The sequence below is a fragment of the Pelophylax lessonae genome (assembly GCF_965119305.1).
Source record: "Pelophylax lessonae genome assembly, chromosome: 10".
NCBI classification, from domain to species: domain Eukaryota; kingdom Metazoa; phylum Chordata; class Amphibia; order Anura; family Ranidae; genus Pelophylax; species Pelophylax lessonae.
In genome coordinates, this window is record NC_138777.1 from 13002465 (window position 1) to 13020853 (window position 18389).

Sequence of the window (18389 nt, forward strand, 5' to 3'; positions counted from 1 at the left end):
CTGCCACTGCTCCTCACCTGGTTGCCGCCACACACGCTTGACACCATCTGAACCAAATAAGTTTATCTTGATCTCATCAGACCACAGGACATGGTTCCAGTAATCCATGTCCTTAGTCTGCTTGTCTTCAGCAAACGGTTTGCGGGCTTTCTTGTGCATCATCTTTAGAAGAGGCTTCCTTCTGGGACGACAGCCATGCAGACCAATTTGATGCAGTGTGCGGCGTATGGTCTGAGCACTGACAGGCTGACCCCCCACCCCTTCAAACTCTGCCGCAATGCTAGCAGCACTCATACGTCTATTTCCAAAAGACAACCTCTGGATATGACGCTGAGCATGTGCACTCAACTTCTTTGGTCGACCATGGTGGGGCCTGTTCTGAGTGGAACCTGTCCTGTTAAACTGCTGTATGGTTGTGACCATCATACTTCAGCTCAGTTTCAGGCTCTAGGCCATCTTTATGTAGAGCAACAATTATTTTTTTCAGATCCTCAGAGAGTTCTTTGCCATGAGGTGCCATGTTGAACTTCCAGTGACCAATATGAGAGAGTGAGAGCGATAACACCAAATTTAACACACCTGCTCCGCATTCACACCTGAGACCTTTTAACACTAACGGGTCACATGACACCGGGGAAGGAAAATGGCTAATTGGGCCCAACTTGGACATTTTAACTTAGAGGTGTATTCACTTTTGTTTCCAGCGGTTTAACATTAATGGCTGTGTGTTGAGTTATTTTGAGGAGACAGCAAATTTACACTGTTATACAAGCTGTACACTCACTACTTTACATTGTAGCAAAGTGTCATTTCTTCAGTGTTGTCACATAAAAAGATAGAATAAAATATTTACAAAAATGTGAGGGGTGTACTCACTTTTGTGAGATACTGTATATCTACAACTGATAAATAAACATTAGTGTGAGGGTCAGCAGCAAGAATTGTGGATTTGTACTTGGAGGAGGGGGAATTTATGCTTAGGGGTAATCATGCAGATTAGTGCTCAGTTTTCTTAGGAGGGAATTTTTGCTGACACATAATGCTCATGCATCTTGGGAGAGGCACAGTTCGGCATGTTCGCCCTGGGCTCTAGATGACCTTGTCCCAGTGTTCTATAGCAGTGGTCCTCAACCCTGGCCTACAGGGCCCACTAACAGGCCAGGTTTTAAGTATTACCTTGGGGAGATGCAGACTAGAGTACTGCAATCACTGAGCAGCAAATGATATCACCTGGGATGTATTTCAGTTATCTTGCAAACCTGGCATGTTAGTGGGCCCTGTAGGCCAGGGTTGAGGACCACTGTTCTATAGAATAGTGCAGATCGTCGGATAATGCCTCTGACGATCTGCGCATGCGCAATAAGTAACGTCACTACAGCTGATCTCCCGACCAGCTGGCGTGAAGTCAACACTGCGCATGCGCAGATTGCTGGAGGCATTATCCGACGATCTGCAAAGCGTGAAGGGAGAATTTAATTGTCAGATTATGCTTCGCTCTCTCAGCGCATGCGCGAGACTTGAGTGAAGTCATAGGTGAAACATTATTGTTGTTGTGCGGATTTGGGTGTGTTGCAGAGCGTATCCTAAGACCCCGTTCACACTGGGGCGATCCGATTTGCCGGGGCGACCTCACAGGTCGCGGCGAGCAGCTCGCACCGCGACCTCGGAGCGGCCGGCACGGACTTCATAACATTGAAGTCAATGCAGGTCGCTCCAGGTCGCCCCAAAGAAGCTCCGGACCCTTTTTCTAAGTCGGAGCGACTTGTGTCTCTCCTATTAGAACAGGTCCACAGCTTCTCTATGGCAGGCGACCTGTCAGGCGACCAGGTCGCCTGACAGGTCGCCCCAGTGTGAACGGGGTCTTAATCTGCCCTTCAATACACCAAATTCCACCCTGCAACACATCCAAATCCGCATGTCAATTGATGGGTCAATTATTGCGCATGAGCAGAGAGCCAGCCAGAATCTAAAATTACGCTCTCCCGTCGGCGCATTGCTGATCGTCAGATAATGCCTGTGTTGTCACCACACCAGCTGGGCAAGAGATTATCCACATTATACAATGATCTGCACTATTTTTCAGAACACCGGTACTGGCTGAAAGCATCAATAGTTGGGTTGTGCAGTTATGCAAATTATTATCAGAGCACGCATGTGGATCCTGTGGCCTATGCCCAGTAAAGAGTAAGGACATATGTAGGGCAGAATAGTTTGTAAGCATGTGAACTAGCCAGTGTTAATTTTGGCAGCAAATTTCAATTTAGTTTTAGTCTTAGTCTTAGGACTAAAATGGCATTTTAGTTTTAGTCCCATTTTAGTCTTCTGCAAGTGTTTTAGTTTTAGTCGTATTTAGTCGACTAAAACTCCAGTATATTTTAGTCGACTAAAACGCCCTACATTTTAGTCGACTAAAACTAATTTTAGTCATCTATAATCAAATGGGTGTAGTTCAATTGTAATTTGTAATGCATTATTTAAGCATTTCTCTACAATTTCCAAACTCATTATATACTACTGATGGTCCTGGAGTGAAAAATCTAATATGTTATTATTTATGCTTTGAGCATGCACCAGTGTTAATTTTTGGCAGCAAATTTCGATTTAGTTTTAGTTATAGTCTTTTGACTAAAATGCCATTTTAGTTTTAGTCGTATTTTAGTCATCTGAATTGTGTTAGTCGACGAAAACGTTTTAGTCGGTTTTAGTCGACGAAATTAACACTGGAACTAGCTCTGGTTACAAGGTGCATGGGCTTCATGTGTACCTAGGTCAGGGCTGACCCAAGTCATTGTGCTGCCTGGGTCCAAGAATGAAATGCTGCCAACCCCCCCTCAAAATCAGGCCCACCAAAAGGCCCCCACATGCATTATATATAAAATCTTGAAAATATTATATATACTGTTATTTTCTTCCATAACTCACCACCGGACCGGTCCACCAAACACCCACTGTCTGACCTTCTGTCACCCGTCACTCCTGGGTCTGCCCAAGAAGATCCAGCCTGCCCTGCGTGAGATGGAGTGCACTGATGTCTGACGTCATTGCGCACACCACGATTACGTGAGGGACGTTCCCCGGAGGAGACACTCCGCCTTCTCATACTCATCAGCTTGCACTACAGGCAGCAGTATGAGCTGGGGAAATGCCTCCCGTCACGCCCCGCAAACTGATGACACACAAAACTGCTGAAAAAAAAAACCTTGGTAGTCAATTTGCTGCCCCTCTCAAAGTTCTGCCTGGGTCCAGTGGAATGGTAGGGCTGGCCCTGACCTAGGTTTTGGAGCTCAGGGGCCCCATAGAAACAAACTAAGGCTCCATGCAGGGTTTCAGTCTTGGGTCTTCAGTAGCAAATATAGGCCAGGTTCTGGTCTACAGAAACAGAACCCCGAGGTTTCTACTATATGATACAGCTTTATAGGCTGTATTAGGTGGAACATCCTACATATACTGATTAATGCAAGGGTCTGGCCATTCTTCCCCAAGCATTTGAATCCCACTGTGCTTGATCAGCTTTAGTATTTACATAAAAATAAACGGCTGTGGGTGACATGACAATGGCATGCACAGCATTCACATAAATGACCAGTGCCATCAATGGAAACCCCTACAGTGCTTCCTGCAACCTTCTGGAGGACCCTGACTGACATCCAGCAGCATTAAGTGCCTGCCATCAGTCTCGTAGGAACGGATGACCATTGTGTGTAGTGAAAGCAGTGTGTAGGTTGACTGACAATGCATGTAGCTTAAATATTGGACTTCCTGAAGGCAAGACAGGTGGCCAACAACCTAGAGATACAAAGATTGTTTTTTTTTTTCCTCTGGGTTTACATACCCATTGCATCAAAGATATTGATATAATATCTGTCAGTGTGTCCACCATGGGAACATACCTTTATTGCATTGTGTTGTGTCAGCTATCAGTGTTATTCAGTACCTGTAGGCTTTGTGATTTTTAGGACATGGTTATCCAGATGTATATAGTAGACTACTTTTGGTACGGGGCTTCATCAATCAAAGTGCATTTTGTAAAACTGTATGTCTGGCCTCACAGGCACCCATCATATTTAAACCTGCAAAAGTGAGAGTAATGCCTCGTACACACGCACCGATTGTTGGCCGACCGATCGGCCGTCTTTTGTCCAGTGTTGTTGTGTTGGTTGAAATGTGCTCTAGACTGCACACAAATTTTCTCGGTCAACAACAACCAACTTCAGAAGTGATGTCATGTGCTGGTTAACTTTCCGTGTGTTTTTTCTTCTCTGAGCATGCCCAGTCTTGCTCATCTGATGTTTGTCTGCCGAAATCTGTACTGACTGCCGAAAAATCGGCCGTTGTGGTGATGGCCAACAAAAATTTTATAGCCTGCACACCAGATTTTGTTCAGCCGAAAAGTTGCAGTCGGTTGTCGGAAGCATCATACTAACAAGCCGACAATCGGGCGATCAGATGTTGGCTGAAAATTCACGCCCAACAATCGTTGCGTGTGTACGAGGCATTAGAGGAAAAAAGTTTGGATCTGCTCGCTATATCTAGATTTTTTCTTGTATTTATGGAAGCAAAATGTTTTGATAGACTGGCTTTCAGTACCAAGGAATCATTGTTGGGAGTTTCTGGTGCTGAGCTTCTAGCACCGAGATCAATGTCCTATCATACAGCCCGGCTCAAACAAATTCTTCCCTAACACTAACCCTCCCTGCAACGCAAACCCTTTTTAAAGTGGTATTATACTCCCCTTTTTAACTTTTACCTACAGGTAAGCCTATAATGCTGCCTATAATAAGGCTTACCTTTAGGTAACATTAATATCTCCTAAACCTGCACGGTTTAAGAGATATTCACCCTGCATGCAGCCGCTGACACCAGCGGCGCATGCGCTCTGAAGGTCCGGCGGAACTTCAGAGTTCCTTGCCGGCTCCTCGCCGGAAAGTGAACTCCCGCGCAATCGTCATCGCGGCTCCGGCCACTCACAGCGCTGGAGCCGCCGAACCCAGAAGAGACGCCGAGGGAAAATGACAGCTCCCTTAGCAGTGTCGGGGCTTCGTTCTAAGGTAAGTATTTCATAATGTGCTACTATGGCATGCATACTAGCACATTATGTCATTGTCCAGAAGGTTTTTTTTTTTTTTTGTTGATGTACGGGGATACTACCGCTTTAACATTATCTTAACCCTGTGTATGCATACTTATCCGGGATCCTGTCCACCAAGATATGGTCTTGCTTCTACTAACTACAGATGTAACAGGTCATCCTTGCCACTGGCTATCAATGTAAGGGGTCATATTTCCCACTGGCCACCAATGTAAGGGACATTCTTCCCCTTGACCACCAATGTAAGGGGCATTCTTCCCACTGACCACCGTATAAGGGGCATTCTTCCCACTGACCCCCAATGTAAGGAACATTCTTCCCACTGACCACCAATGTAAGGAACATTCTTCCCACTAATCACCAATGGAAGGAACATTCATGCCCCTGACCACCAATGTAAGGGGCATTATCCCCACTGATCACCAATGTAAGGGGCATTATTCCCACTGACCACCAATGTAAGGGACATTCTTCCCACTGACCACCAATGTAAGGGGCATTCTTCCCACTGACCACCAATGTAAGGGGCATTCTTCCCACTGACCACCAATGTAAGGGACATTCTTCCCACTGACCACCAATGTAAGGAGCATTCTTCCCACTGATCACCAATGTAAGGAGCATTCTTCCCACTGACCACCAATGTAAGGGGCATTCTTCCCACTGACCACCAATGTAAGGAACAATCGTCTCACTGATCACCAATGTAAGGAACAATCGTTTCACTGATCACCAATGTAAGGAACAATCGTGTCACTGATCACCAATGTAAGGAGCATTCTTCCAAATGACCACCAATGTAAGGAACAATCGTCCCACTGACCATTTATCAAAGGAGCAAATGATTTTGTCATACATACAGAGGGTGGGGGCTCTTTAAAAAATTATCTGCCCTAGGTACGTCACATTTTTTTTTCTTTTGTCATTATATTTACAACTTACTGATCACACCATGAGCTGTTGGTATATATATATATATATATATATATATATATATATATTTAGCTAAGGCTCTCTGAGAAATAAACAAATAATTCAAGGACTCCTCCGTGGTAAAAGGGTTGAGAGAATCGGCTCTAGTCTGTAACTGCCCTTTTCTCTAATGGGTTGTTTATTTAGATAAGAATTTTTACAAACCACATCTACAAAGAATGATTTTGCCTCAAGCAGGAAAGTTGTTTTGACCTTTATCTGCCATTTTTTCCAGTTTCCAACAGCCTTTTTGTACCAGTGACGTCATAAATGTCATTCCATTTAAGAAGTTATCGTTAAATCTTCTGCAGAATTCAGTCTGTGCATGGCTGGAGTGTCTGAAGAAGTCTGCCAGTTCTATCAAAAGATTTATAAAAATGTATTGAGGATTCTGCTAAAGAGTGGAAAGTAGGATGTCAGCAAATAGGTAAAGCTACAGTAGATACTTAAATACTTGTAGTGTAAAACCCGCAGGAGCTGCTGGCTTTGAACGGTCCCCTTTCCCTAGTCAGTGCACACACAGCCAGGAACACAACATTGCCTTCTCTCTCACTGGCTCAAACAAACAGTCTAGGGATGTGGTCTCCAAACCGTGGCCCTTTGCTTGCTTTTATCTGGCCCTTGGGGCATTAATCCCCCACACCATTAGCAACAGTGGGGCATAGTTCCTGCCACTGATACCCACCAACAATGGGGCACTATTCCTCCTACTGACACCAACCATGGGGCACTATTCCTCCCACTGACACCAATCATGGGGAACTATTCCTCCCACTGACACCAACGATGGGGCACTATTCCTCCCACTGACACCAATGATGGGGCACTATTCCTCCCACTGACATCAACGATGGGACACTATTCCTCCTACTGACACCAACCATGGGGCACTATTCCTCCCACTGACACCAATGATGGGGCACTATTCCCCCCACTGACACCAATGAAGGAGCACTATTCCTCCCACTGACACCAACGATGGGGCACTATTTCTCCCACTGACACTAACGATGGGCCACTATTTCTCCTACTGACACTAATGATGGGGCAGTATTCCTCCCACTGACACCAATGATGGAGCACTATTCCTCCCACTAACACCAACGATGGGGCACTATTCCTCCCACTGACACCAACGATGGGGCACTATTTCTCCCACTGACAGCAACAAAAGAGCACTATTCCTCCCACTGACACCAATGTTGGGGCACTATTTGTAAGAGACGCTCAGTGCGCATGCCCAGGCACACGGGAAGGAATGTGCGAATGCGCATGCGCGAATGCGCGAAGGCGCGAACGTGCGTACGCAACGTGCGCACGCAATTGGCGCCAAACGGCCTATTTATACCAAGCGGTGACAGGAGCACATTGCTGAGTGGTCTTTCAGCTTGTGTTCCTGTCTACCTGTGCCCTGACCTGCTTGTGGATTTCCCGTTATACTGACCCGGCTTGCCTTTGACTCTCCTTGGATTCCTGCCTGCCTACCTGTGACCTCAGCCTGTGTTTGACCCTGCCTTGCCTTATGCCTTTGTACCTTGCTGCCAGACTGTGTACCGACTTCGGCCTGTATCCTGACTCCGCTTTTGCCTCACGTTTCTGTACCCGTGCTGTCCGGCTGTTGACAACTCCTTGGCTTGTGTTCCGACTTCGCTCCTGCCTTCTCATCCAGCATCACCGAGTTCCAGTTCCAGGTGTTCATCCGGTGATCCACAGCCATCAGTCTTCTGCCAAGACATCACCTGCTATACCGGCCCTCGTGCCACTCTGTGTCCTACACCGCCTGTCATCTCTATCAGGGGTGTTGGACAGGAGGTGCAAGAGAAGCCCCCTCTACAGCTTGGTCTCCACCAGGTACGTGATAGTACCACTCAGCAGATGTCGGAGACCGAGAGAGGGGCTTCACCTCTAGAGACATTATGCCAGCAACTTGCTTTGCTTACCCAAGCAGTCAAATCCTTGCAAGAGGGCTACTTTCAATTAGAGGGTCGCATCCAATCCATGGCTTCTATCCCGGCAACCCCGGCACCTGGGTCCTCCGTGCCCGAACGGGCTCTATCTACACCTGCAGCGGTTTTGCCACCACCAGAACCTCGGGTACCTGCTCCAGAACGATTTTCGGGTGACCGACACAAATTCCGGGCTTTCAGGAATTCTAGTGAGCTATACTTTGCCCTGCAGCCACGGACTTTCTCACTTGAATCCACCAAGGTGGGATTCGTGATCTCTCTACTTCTCGGAGAGCCGCAATCCTGGGCCCACCGTCTGCTGGAACAAAATAGTATAGCCCTGAACACCATCTCATCATTCTTCGAAGCAATGGCGCAGCTTTATGACGACCCCCAGCTATCTGTTACAGCCGAAGCAACCCTACATACATTACAACAAGGCCGCCGCCCTGCTGAGGACTATGTCGCCGAATTCCGCAGATGGGCTTCCGATACAGGCTGGAATGATGCAGCCTTACGGCATCAATTCCGTCTCGGCCTATCAGAGGGCCTTAAGGATGAACTTGCCAGAGTGGGTACGCCTGATTCTCTTGATGACCTTATTAGTCTTACTATCCAGCTTGACCGCAGGCTCAGGGAACGGAGAATGGAAAGAGCTGGAAGTTCCAGACCTACCTGGATGTTGCCCCAAGTGCCGTCACCTCCGGCTTTTCGTCCACCTGTCTCTTTCCCCACAACCTCCAGTGTGGAGCCCATGCAACTCGGACTTTTACGCTCTCCACTAACCACTGAGGAGAGATTGCGTAGACGCCGGAACAACTTATGCCTCTATTGTGGGGAGGCCAGACATTACCTTCTGACCTGCCCGGTGCGGCCTAGTAAGTCTCAGTTTGCTTTCCCTTCTTACCTTGCAAACACTTATAGGAGGGATCTGTCCACTCACATTACCCTACCTCTCTCGCTACAGATTCTCGGAAAGACCATCCAAGTCCCAGTCATTATTGACTCCGGCGCTTGCAGCTGCTTCATGGACAGTGACTTTGCTCAGCGTCATCAAATCCCTCTGCAAGCAAAGACCCGCCAGCTATCTATCCATCTAGCTGACGGATCCCATCTCAAGTCTGGGCCTATAACCCAAGAAACCTGCCCATTACTGGCTATCTCTAATAAAGGCCACCGAGAATACTTATGTTTGGACATTATCCCATCTCCTCTGTTCCCTATCATTCTCGGTATTCCATGGCTACAAGCACACAATCCTCAGATAAACTGGAAGTCAGGAGAAGTGGCATTTCCATCCACCTACTGTCAACAAAACTGCTTCCAGCCCAGTCCTGGGAAACCTGCATCACTTTTGGGCCTGCAACCTGATCCCTCTGCATCCCAACTTGTGCCCGCAGCTTACCATGAGTTCTTGGAAGTCTTTGATAAACAGAAAGCAGACATCCTACCACCTCACCGGCCGTATGACTGCCCAATTGAACTTTTACCAGGTGCTGAGATACCGTTTGGGCGTATCTTCCCCCTCTCTGAACTGGAGCTCGAGGCATTACGCCTTTACATTGATGAAAACCTGAAAAAAGGCTTCATCCGGCCCTCTACGTCCCCCGCGGGGGCTGGTATTTTCTTTGTTGAAAAGAAGGATCATTCTCTACGTCCCTGTGTTGATTATCGGGAGTTGAACAAGGTTACTGTCAAAAACAGATATCCTCTGCCCTTGGTTCCTGAACTATTCCAACGTTTCAGGGCAGCCACGGTATTCACAAAACTTGACCTACGAGGAGCATACAATCTAGTACGGATCCGCGAGGGCGACGAGTGGAAGACCGCCTTTCGCACAAGATTCGGACACTTCGAGTATCTTGTCATGCCCTTTGGATTGTGCAATGCTCCAGCCACTTTTCAGCATTTTGTAAACAACATTTTCAGAGACTTTCTTGATCTATTTATGATTGTCTACCTTGATGACATTCTTATCTTTTCAGATTCCATTCAAGTACACCGTGAACATGTCAAGAAGGTTCTCGGCCGCCTAAAAGACCATGGATTATACGCGAAGGCCGAGAAATGCGAGTTCGAAAAGGAATCAATCCAATTCTTGGGACTCGTCATTTCCACTTCTGGGATCTCCATGGACCCCCAAAAGGTCAAATCGATCCTCGAATGGCCCACTCCCACAGACAGGAAGAGCACACAGAGGTTCATTGGATTCGCTAATTTCTACCGCAAGTTTATCAAGAACTTCTCCGCTATTATCCTTCCGGTCACCCAGCTAACAAGGCAAGGTACCCGTTTCCAATGGACACCGGCAGCACAAGCTGCGTTTGACCAGTTAAAGGTCCTATTTACTACTGCACCTATCTTACAACACCCAAATCCTGCATTACCCTATGTTCTTGAGGTGGATGCTTCAGAAAATGCCGTTGGTGCGATCCTGTCACAGCGTTCAGGTACGAAATCTCTTCTTCACCCTGTTGCCTTCTTTTCCAGGAAGCTCAGCCCAGCAGAAAGGAACTACGATGTTGGAGACCGGGAACTACTGGCCATCAAGGTAGCCTTGGAAGAATGGCGCTACCTGTTAGAAGGAGCATCCCACCCTATCCTGATCTTTACCGATCACAAAAATCTGGAGTACCTCCGAACAGCTAAAAGACTGAAACCACGTCAAGCCAGGTGGGCACTGTTCTTTTCTCGTTTTATCTTCCATATCACCTACAGGCCGGGCTCCAAGAATGGCAAACCTGATGCGCTATCCCGCATGTACCCAGAGGACGAAGAGTGTAGTCAAGTAGACACAATCCTGCCGGCCCAAAGTTTTCTACTGTTGCAAACAGATCTGTTAACACAGCTGAAGCAGGCGTCCACAAGGGATGTTTTACCATCAGGTATGTGCCTTCAGGAACAAGAGGGACTTTTTTTTTACAACCAAAAAGTGTTCGTACCCCCAAGTCTACGTGCCAAGGTCCTCGGCCTGTGCCATGATCACCCCTTGGCAGGGCACTTTGGAATATCTAAGACGGTTGACCTGGTACAACGGTCCTTTTGGTGGCCTGGTCTGAGGTCTGACTGCCATAATTATGTTAGCACTTGTGGAATCTGCATTCGGAACAAGAATGACAAGGCCAAAGCCTGGGGTCTATTAAGGCCCTTGCCCATTCCCAAGAGGCCTTGGGAGATGATAAATATGGATTTTATAGTTGAGCTTCCTCCTTCTGAAGGATTCACGACCATCTTTGTGGTGGTCGACAGATTAACAAAGATGGCCCACTTTATCCCTATGTCAGGAACTCCCTCAGCAATGGAAACCGCCCAAACTTTTATCAAGGAAGTGGTTCGGCTCCACGGGGTACCTAGCAACATCACCTCAGACCGGGGGGTGCAATTTACTTCCAGATTCTGGAGAGACCTCTGCAGAACTTTGAAAATCGACACGTACTTTTCCTCTGCCTATCATCCACAAACGAACGGGCAAACGGAGCGTACAAACCAGACCCTGGAGCAGTATCTCCGGTGTTTTTCTTCATTCTCACAGGATGACTGGGCATCACTTTTACCCCTGGCAGAGTTTGCATATAATGACGCAGTGCATTCGGCCACGGGTCAAGCCCCGTTTTTTGCAAACTATGGGTACTTCCCAGCTTTTATACCTGATGTGATGCCTGATTCCTCGGTTCCTGCAGTCCAGGAAAGAGCCACATTTTTACAAACCAACAACAAGCTATTGCAAAACGCCATTGTCAAAGCACAGCAAGACAACAAAAAAATTTTTGATAGGAAAAGAAGGGGAGATCTGAACCTCAGACTGGGAGACAAGGTTTGGTTATCCATAGGGTTGAGCGAACACCTAGATGTCCGTGTTCGACGGGTTCGGCCGAACTTTAAAAAAAAGTCCGGGTCCGTGTCCCGGACTTTTACCGAACTTTTCCCGGACACCGAACCCCATTGAAGTCAATGGGGACCCGAACTTTAAGGCACTAAAATGGCTCTAAAACACCAAAGGAAAGGGCTAGAGTGCTGCAAATGGCAGCAAAACGTAATTAAGAGCATGGCAAGTGCTCTGCAAACAAATGTGGATAGGGAAATAACTTAAAACAACAAAAAAAAAACAGAAAAATAAAACAATGTTCTTCTTCATCTCTGAAGGACGAGGCCCATATGGAGTAGGAGGGAGGTTGAGGTGGTGGTGGATGTGGCGGTGACATAGGCGTGCGCACAGGGTGTGCTGGGTGTGCCTGGGCACACCCTAATCACCTAGGGCACATAGCATTGCCAGTGAGGAGATGGGAAAGATCTCCCTGGGACCTGCTCTGCTCTATTTCTCCTTGCCTACAGGTACATGGCCCGATACATTACTCTCCCTGCTGGCAAACACATGCATGTGTATTTCAACTTTGGGGTGCACACCTTAATGCAATAGGCTGCGCACACCTATGGGCGGTGTAGGTGGAAGCGGCGGTGGAGGAGGACCAGGGCCGGATTAACAGCATCATGGGCTTGGTGCTGAGGATTTTGAAGGGCCTTAAGGGCCGTGCCTTGCCATGCACCCAGAGGAGGAAGGGTGCAGCCATGCATGCCTAATTCAACATGGGATGCTGTCTCTGAAGCCCATAAACACATCCATGCATCGCCAACTGTCCCTCCTTGTCCGGCCTTCACGCTGTGTGGGGAGGTTCTGAGGGTGCTGCCTGGGGAAGCGAGCATAGAAGCCAGACTTCTGTGTTTACAAGTGACAGAAGAGCGGTAACAGTGAATATGGCCAACCCGTGGCCTATATAAAAGGTAGGGGCCTGGAGCTGCAGCTCCAATAGCCCCTACATTAATCTGGCCCTGAGGAGGAGGACGAGGTAGCCAACACTGCTTCTTTTCAAAAATTTTAAATGAGGGTACACCCCAAAAGAGTGAGAAAGAGCAAAAATGGAACAATGGGTGGGTAAGGTCGGTATCCATTGCTATTCTGCATAAGGTACGGAAAAGTCCCGTGGGATCCATGCCTGGTTCATTTTAATGAACGTGAGCTTGTCCACATTGTCTCTGGACAGGCGGCTGCGCTTGTCTGTTATAACGCCCCCAGCCGTGCTAAATACCCGTTCAGATAATACACTGGCTGCAGGGCACGCCAGCACCTCCAAGGCGTAAAGGGCAAGCTCAAGCCATGTGCCCAATTTGGAGACCCAGAAGTTGAAGGGGGCAGACCCGTCATTCACTACATGTAGGCGTGTGCACACATACTGCTCCACCATGTTGGTAAAATGCTGCCTCCTGCTAAGACGTTCCATCTGAGCTGCTGGTGCTGCTGTTTGTTGTGGCGTGCTGACAAAGCTTTTCCACATTTCGGCCATGCTAACCCTGCCTTCTGAGGTGCTGGCGGTGCCCTGGTTGCGTTGGCGACCTCCTCCTCCTCCTCCTCTGCCTTGTGCTTCCACTGTGGCCCCGCTGTCAGATGGGAATGCCAGCAGCATGGCGTCTACCAGCGTGCGCTTGTACTCGCGCATCTTGCGATCGCGCTCCAGTGAGTGAATTAAGGACGGTACGTTGTCCTTGTAACGGGGATCCAGCAGCGTGGCCACCCAGTAATCAGCACAAGTTAGAATGTGGGCAACTCGGCGGTCGTTGTGGAGACACTGCAGCATGTAATCGCTCATGTGTGCCAGGCTGCCCAGAGGCAACGAAAGGCTGTCCTCTGTGGGAGGTGTATCGTCCGTGTCCTCTGTATCCCCCCAGCCACGCACCAGTGATGGCCATGAGCTGGCCTGGGTGCCACCCTGCTGTGAACATGGTTCCATCTCCTCCTCCAGCTCCTCCTCCTCCTCATCCTCCTCATCCTCCAGAACTGTGCCCCTGCTGGACAATTGCGTCCCTGGCGTTTGCGTGTGCAGGAACCCACCCTCGGAGCCCCTTGCGAATGACTGCCCTGAAAGCCTTGGAAATGTTACCTCTTCATCCTCCTCCTCCTCCTCATCCTGTGCCACATCCTCTTCCATCATCGCCCGAATTGTTTTTTCAAGGAGGCATAGAAGTGGGATAGTTAAGCTGAGAACGGCGTCATTGCCACTGGCCATGTTGGTGGAGTACTCAAAACAGCGCAACAAGGCACACAGGTCTCGCATGGAGGCCCAGTTAAATTAAATAGCGGAATAGAAAATATGATCCAAAAAAAGTGTATGTATATCACACGTACACAACCACACTGGGCCCCAATTACTATTGTTTGTACCCCTAAAAGGCTAGATGAGGAGTAGGGGGAGTATGGAACAGGCAGCACCCTCAAACCTTCAGAAGTATGAGATGAACCCCAACAACTTGGAAAGGTGGATCTCTCTCACACGTACCGACACAGACTATCCCGCAATTCAATTGATCCTCAAAGGTTTTTATTGAATAGCGGAATAGGAAATATGATCAAAAAAAGTGTATGTATCTCGCACGTACACAACCACACTAGGCCCCAATTACTATTGTTTGTACCCCTAAAAGGCTAGATGAGGAGTAGGGGGGGTATGGAACAGGCAGCACCCTCAAACCTTCAGAAGTATGAGATGAACCCCAACAACTTGGAAAGGTGGATCTCTCTCACACGTACCGACACAGACTATCCCCCAATTTAACTGATCCCCAAAGGTTTTTGATTAAATAGCGGAATAGAAAATATGATCCAAAAAAAGTGTATGTATATCACACGTACACAACCACACTAGGCCCCAATTACTATTGTTTGTACCCCTAAAAGGCTAGATGAGGAGTAGGGGGGGTATGGAACAGGCAGCACCCTCAAACCTTCAGAAGTATGAGATGAACCCCAACAACTTGGAAAGGTGGATCTCTCTCACACGTACCAACACAGACTATCCCCCAATTTAACTGATCCCCAAAGGTTTTTGATTAAATAGCGGAATAGAAAATATGATCCAAAAAAAGTGTATGTATATCACACGTACACAACCACACTAGGCCCCAATTACTATTGTTTGTACCCCTAAAAGGCTAGATGAGGAGTAGGGGGAGTATGGAACAGGCAGCACCCTCAAACCTTCAGAAGTATGAGATGAACCCCAACAACTTGGAAAGGTGGATCTCTCTCACACGTACCGACACAGACTATCCCGCAATTCAATTGATCCTCAAAGGTTTTTATTGAATAGCGGAATAGGAAATATGATCAAAAAAAGTGTATGTATCTCGCACGTACACAACCACACTAGGCCCCAATTACTATTGTTTGTACCCCTAAAAGGCTAGATGAGGAGTAGGGGGGGTATGGAACAGGCAGCACCCTCAAACCTTCAGAAGTATGAGATGAACCCCAACAACTTGGAAAGGTGGATCTCTCTCACACGTACCGACACAGACTATCCCCCAATTTAACTGATCCCCAAAGGTTTTTGATTAAATAGCGGAATAGAAAATATGATCCAAAAAAAGTGTATGTATATCACACGTACACAACCACACTAGGCCCCAATTACTATTGTTTGTACCCCTAAAAGGCTAGATGAGGAGTAGGGGGGGTATGGAACAGGCAGCACCCTCAAACCTTCAGAAGTATGAGATGAACCCCAACAACTTGGAAAGGTGGATCTCTCTCACACGTACCGACACAGACTATCCCCCAATTTAACTGATCCCCAAAGGTTTTTGATTAAATAGCGGAATAGAAAATATGATCCCAAAAAAGTGTATGTATATCACACGTACACAACCACACTGGGCCCCAATTACTATTGTTTGTACCCCTAAAAGGCTAGATGAGGAGTAGGGGGAGTATGGAACAGGCAGCACCCTCAAACCTTCAGAAGTATGAGATGAACCCCAACAACTTGGAAAGGTGGATCTCTCTCACACGTACCAACACAGACTATCCCCCAATTTAACTGATCCCCAAAGGTTTTTGATTAAATAGCGGAATAGAAAATATGATCCAAAAAAAGTGTATGTATATCACACGTACACAACCACACTAGGCCCCAATTACTATTGTTTGTACCCCTAAAAGGCTAGGAGTAGGGGGAGTATGGAACAGGCAGCACCCTCAAACCTTCAGAAGTATGAGATGAACCCCAACAACTTGGAAAGGTGGATCTCTCTCACACGTACCAACACAGACTATCCCCCAATTTAACTGATCCCCAAAGGTTTTTGATTAAATAGCGGAATAGAAAATATGATCCCAAAAAAGTGTATGTATATCACACGTACACAACCACACTAGGCCCCAATTACTATTGTTTGTACCCCTAAAAGGCTAGGAGTAGGGGGAGTATGGAACAGGCAGCACCCTCAAACCTTCAGAAGTATGAGATGAACCCCAACAACTTGGAAAGGTGGATCTCTCTCACACGTACCAACACAGACTATCCCCCAATTTAACTGATCCCCAAAGGTTTTTGATTAAATAGCGGAATAGAAAATATGATCCCAAAAAAGTGTATGTATATCACACGTACACAACCACACTAGGCCCCAATTACTATTGTTTGTACCCCTAAAAGGCTAGGAGTAGGGGGAGTATGGAACAGGCAGCACCCTCAAACCTTCAGAAGTATGAGATGAACCCCAACAACTTGGAAAGGTGGATCTCTCTCACACGTACCGACACAGACTATCCCCCAATTTAACTGATCCCCAAAGGTTTTTGATTAAATAGCGGAATAGAAAATATGATCCCAAAAAAGTGTATGTATATCACACGTACACAACCACACTAGGCCCCAATTACTATTGTTTGTACCCCTAAAAGGCTAGGAGTAGGGGGAGTATGGAACAGGCAGCACCCTCAAACCTTCAGAAGTATGAGATGAACCCCAACAACTTGGAAAGGTGGATCTCTCTCACACGTACCAACACAGACTATCCCCCAATTTAACTGATCCCCAAAGGTTTTTGATTAAATAGCGGAATAGAAAATATGATCCCAAAAAAGTGTATGTATATCACACGTACACAACCACACTAGGCCCCAATTACTATTGTTTGTACCCCTAAAAGGCTAGGAGTAGGGGGAGTATGGAACAGGCAGCACCCTCAAACCTTCAGAAGTATGAGATGAACCCCAACAACTTGGAAAGGTGGATCTCTCTCACACGTACCAACACAGACTATCCCCCAATTTAACTGATCCCCAAAGGTTTTTGATTAAATAGCGGAATAGAAAATATGATCCCAAAAAAGTGTATGTATATCACACGTACACAACCACACTAGGCCCCAATTACTATTGTTTGTACCCCTAAAAGGCTAGGAGTAGGGGGAGTATGGAACAGGCAGCACCCTCAAACCTTCAGAAGTATGAGATGAACCCCAACAACTTGGAAAGGTGGATCTCTCTCACACGTACCAACACAGACTATCCCCCAATTTAACTGATCCCCAAAGGTTTTTGATTAAATAGCGGAATAGAAAATATGATCCCAAAAAAGTGTATGTATATCACACGTACACAACCACACTAGGCCCCAATTACTATTGTTTGTACCCCTAAAAGGCTAGGAGTAGGGGGAGTATGGAACAGGCAGCACCCTCAAACCTTCAGAAGTATGAGATGAACCCCAACAACTTGGAAAGGTGGATCTCTCTCACACGTACCAACACAGACTATCCCCCAATTTAACTGATCCCCAAAGGTTTTTGATTAAATAGCGGAATAGAAAATATGATCCCAAAAAAGTGTATGTATATCACACGTACACAACCACACTAGGCCCCAATTACTATTGTTTGTACCCCTAAAAGGCTAGGAGTAGGGGGAGTATGGAACAGGCAGCACCCTCAAACCTTCAGAAGTATGAGATGAACCCCAACAACTTGGAAAGGTGGATCTCTCTCACACGTACCAACACAGACTATCCCCCAATTTAACTGATCCCCAAAGGTTTTTGATTAAATAGCGGAATAGAAAATATGATCCCAAAAAAGTGTATGTATATCACACGTACACAACCACACTAGGCCCCAATTACTATTGTTTGTACCCCTAAAAGGCTAGGAGTAGGGGGAGTATGGAACAGGCAGCACCCTCAAACCTTCAGAAGTATGAGATGAACCCCAACAACTTGGAAAGGTGGATCTCTCTCACACGTACCAACACAGACTATCCCCCAATTTAACTGATCCCCAAAGGTTTTTGATTAAATAGCGGAATAGAAAATATGATCCCAAAAAAGTGTATGTATATCACACGTACACAACCACACTAGGCCCCAATTACTATTGTTTGTACCCCTAAAAGGCTAGGAGTAGGGGGAGTATGGAACAGGCAGCACCCTCAAACCTTCAGAAGTATGAGATGAACCCCAACAACTTGGAAAGGTGGATCTCTCTCACACGTACCAACACAGACTATCCCCCAATTTAACTGATCCCCAAAGGTTTTTGATTAAATAGCGGAA

General features: G+C 47.0%; 1 long non-coding RNA gene across 1 annotated transcript in view; it reads right to left on the bottom strand.

The window, feature by feature from the left end:
- The window catches only part of LOC309565378, a 724777-nt gene that overhangs the window by 492222 nt on the left and 214166 nt on the right, over positions 1-18389 (bottom strand). The window contains exon 3 of the long non-coding RNA XR_014225807.1: positions 2228-2408. This is a non-coding gene — a long non-coding RNA (uncharacterized lncRNA). The remainder of the gene's footprint in view (positions 1-2227; positions 2409-18389) is intronic.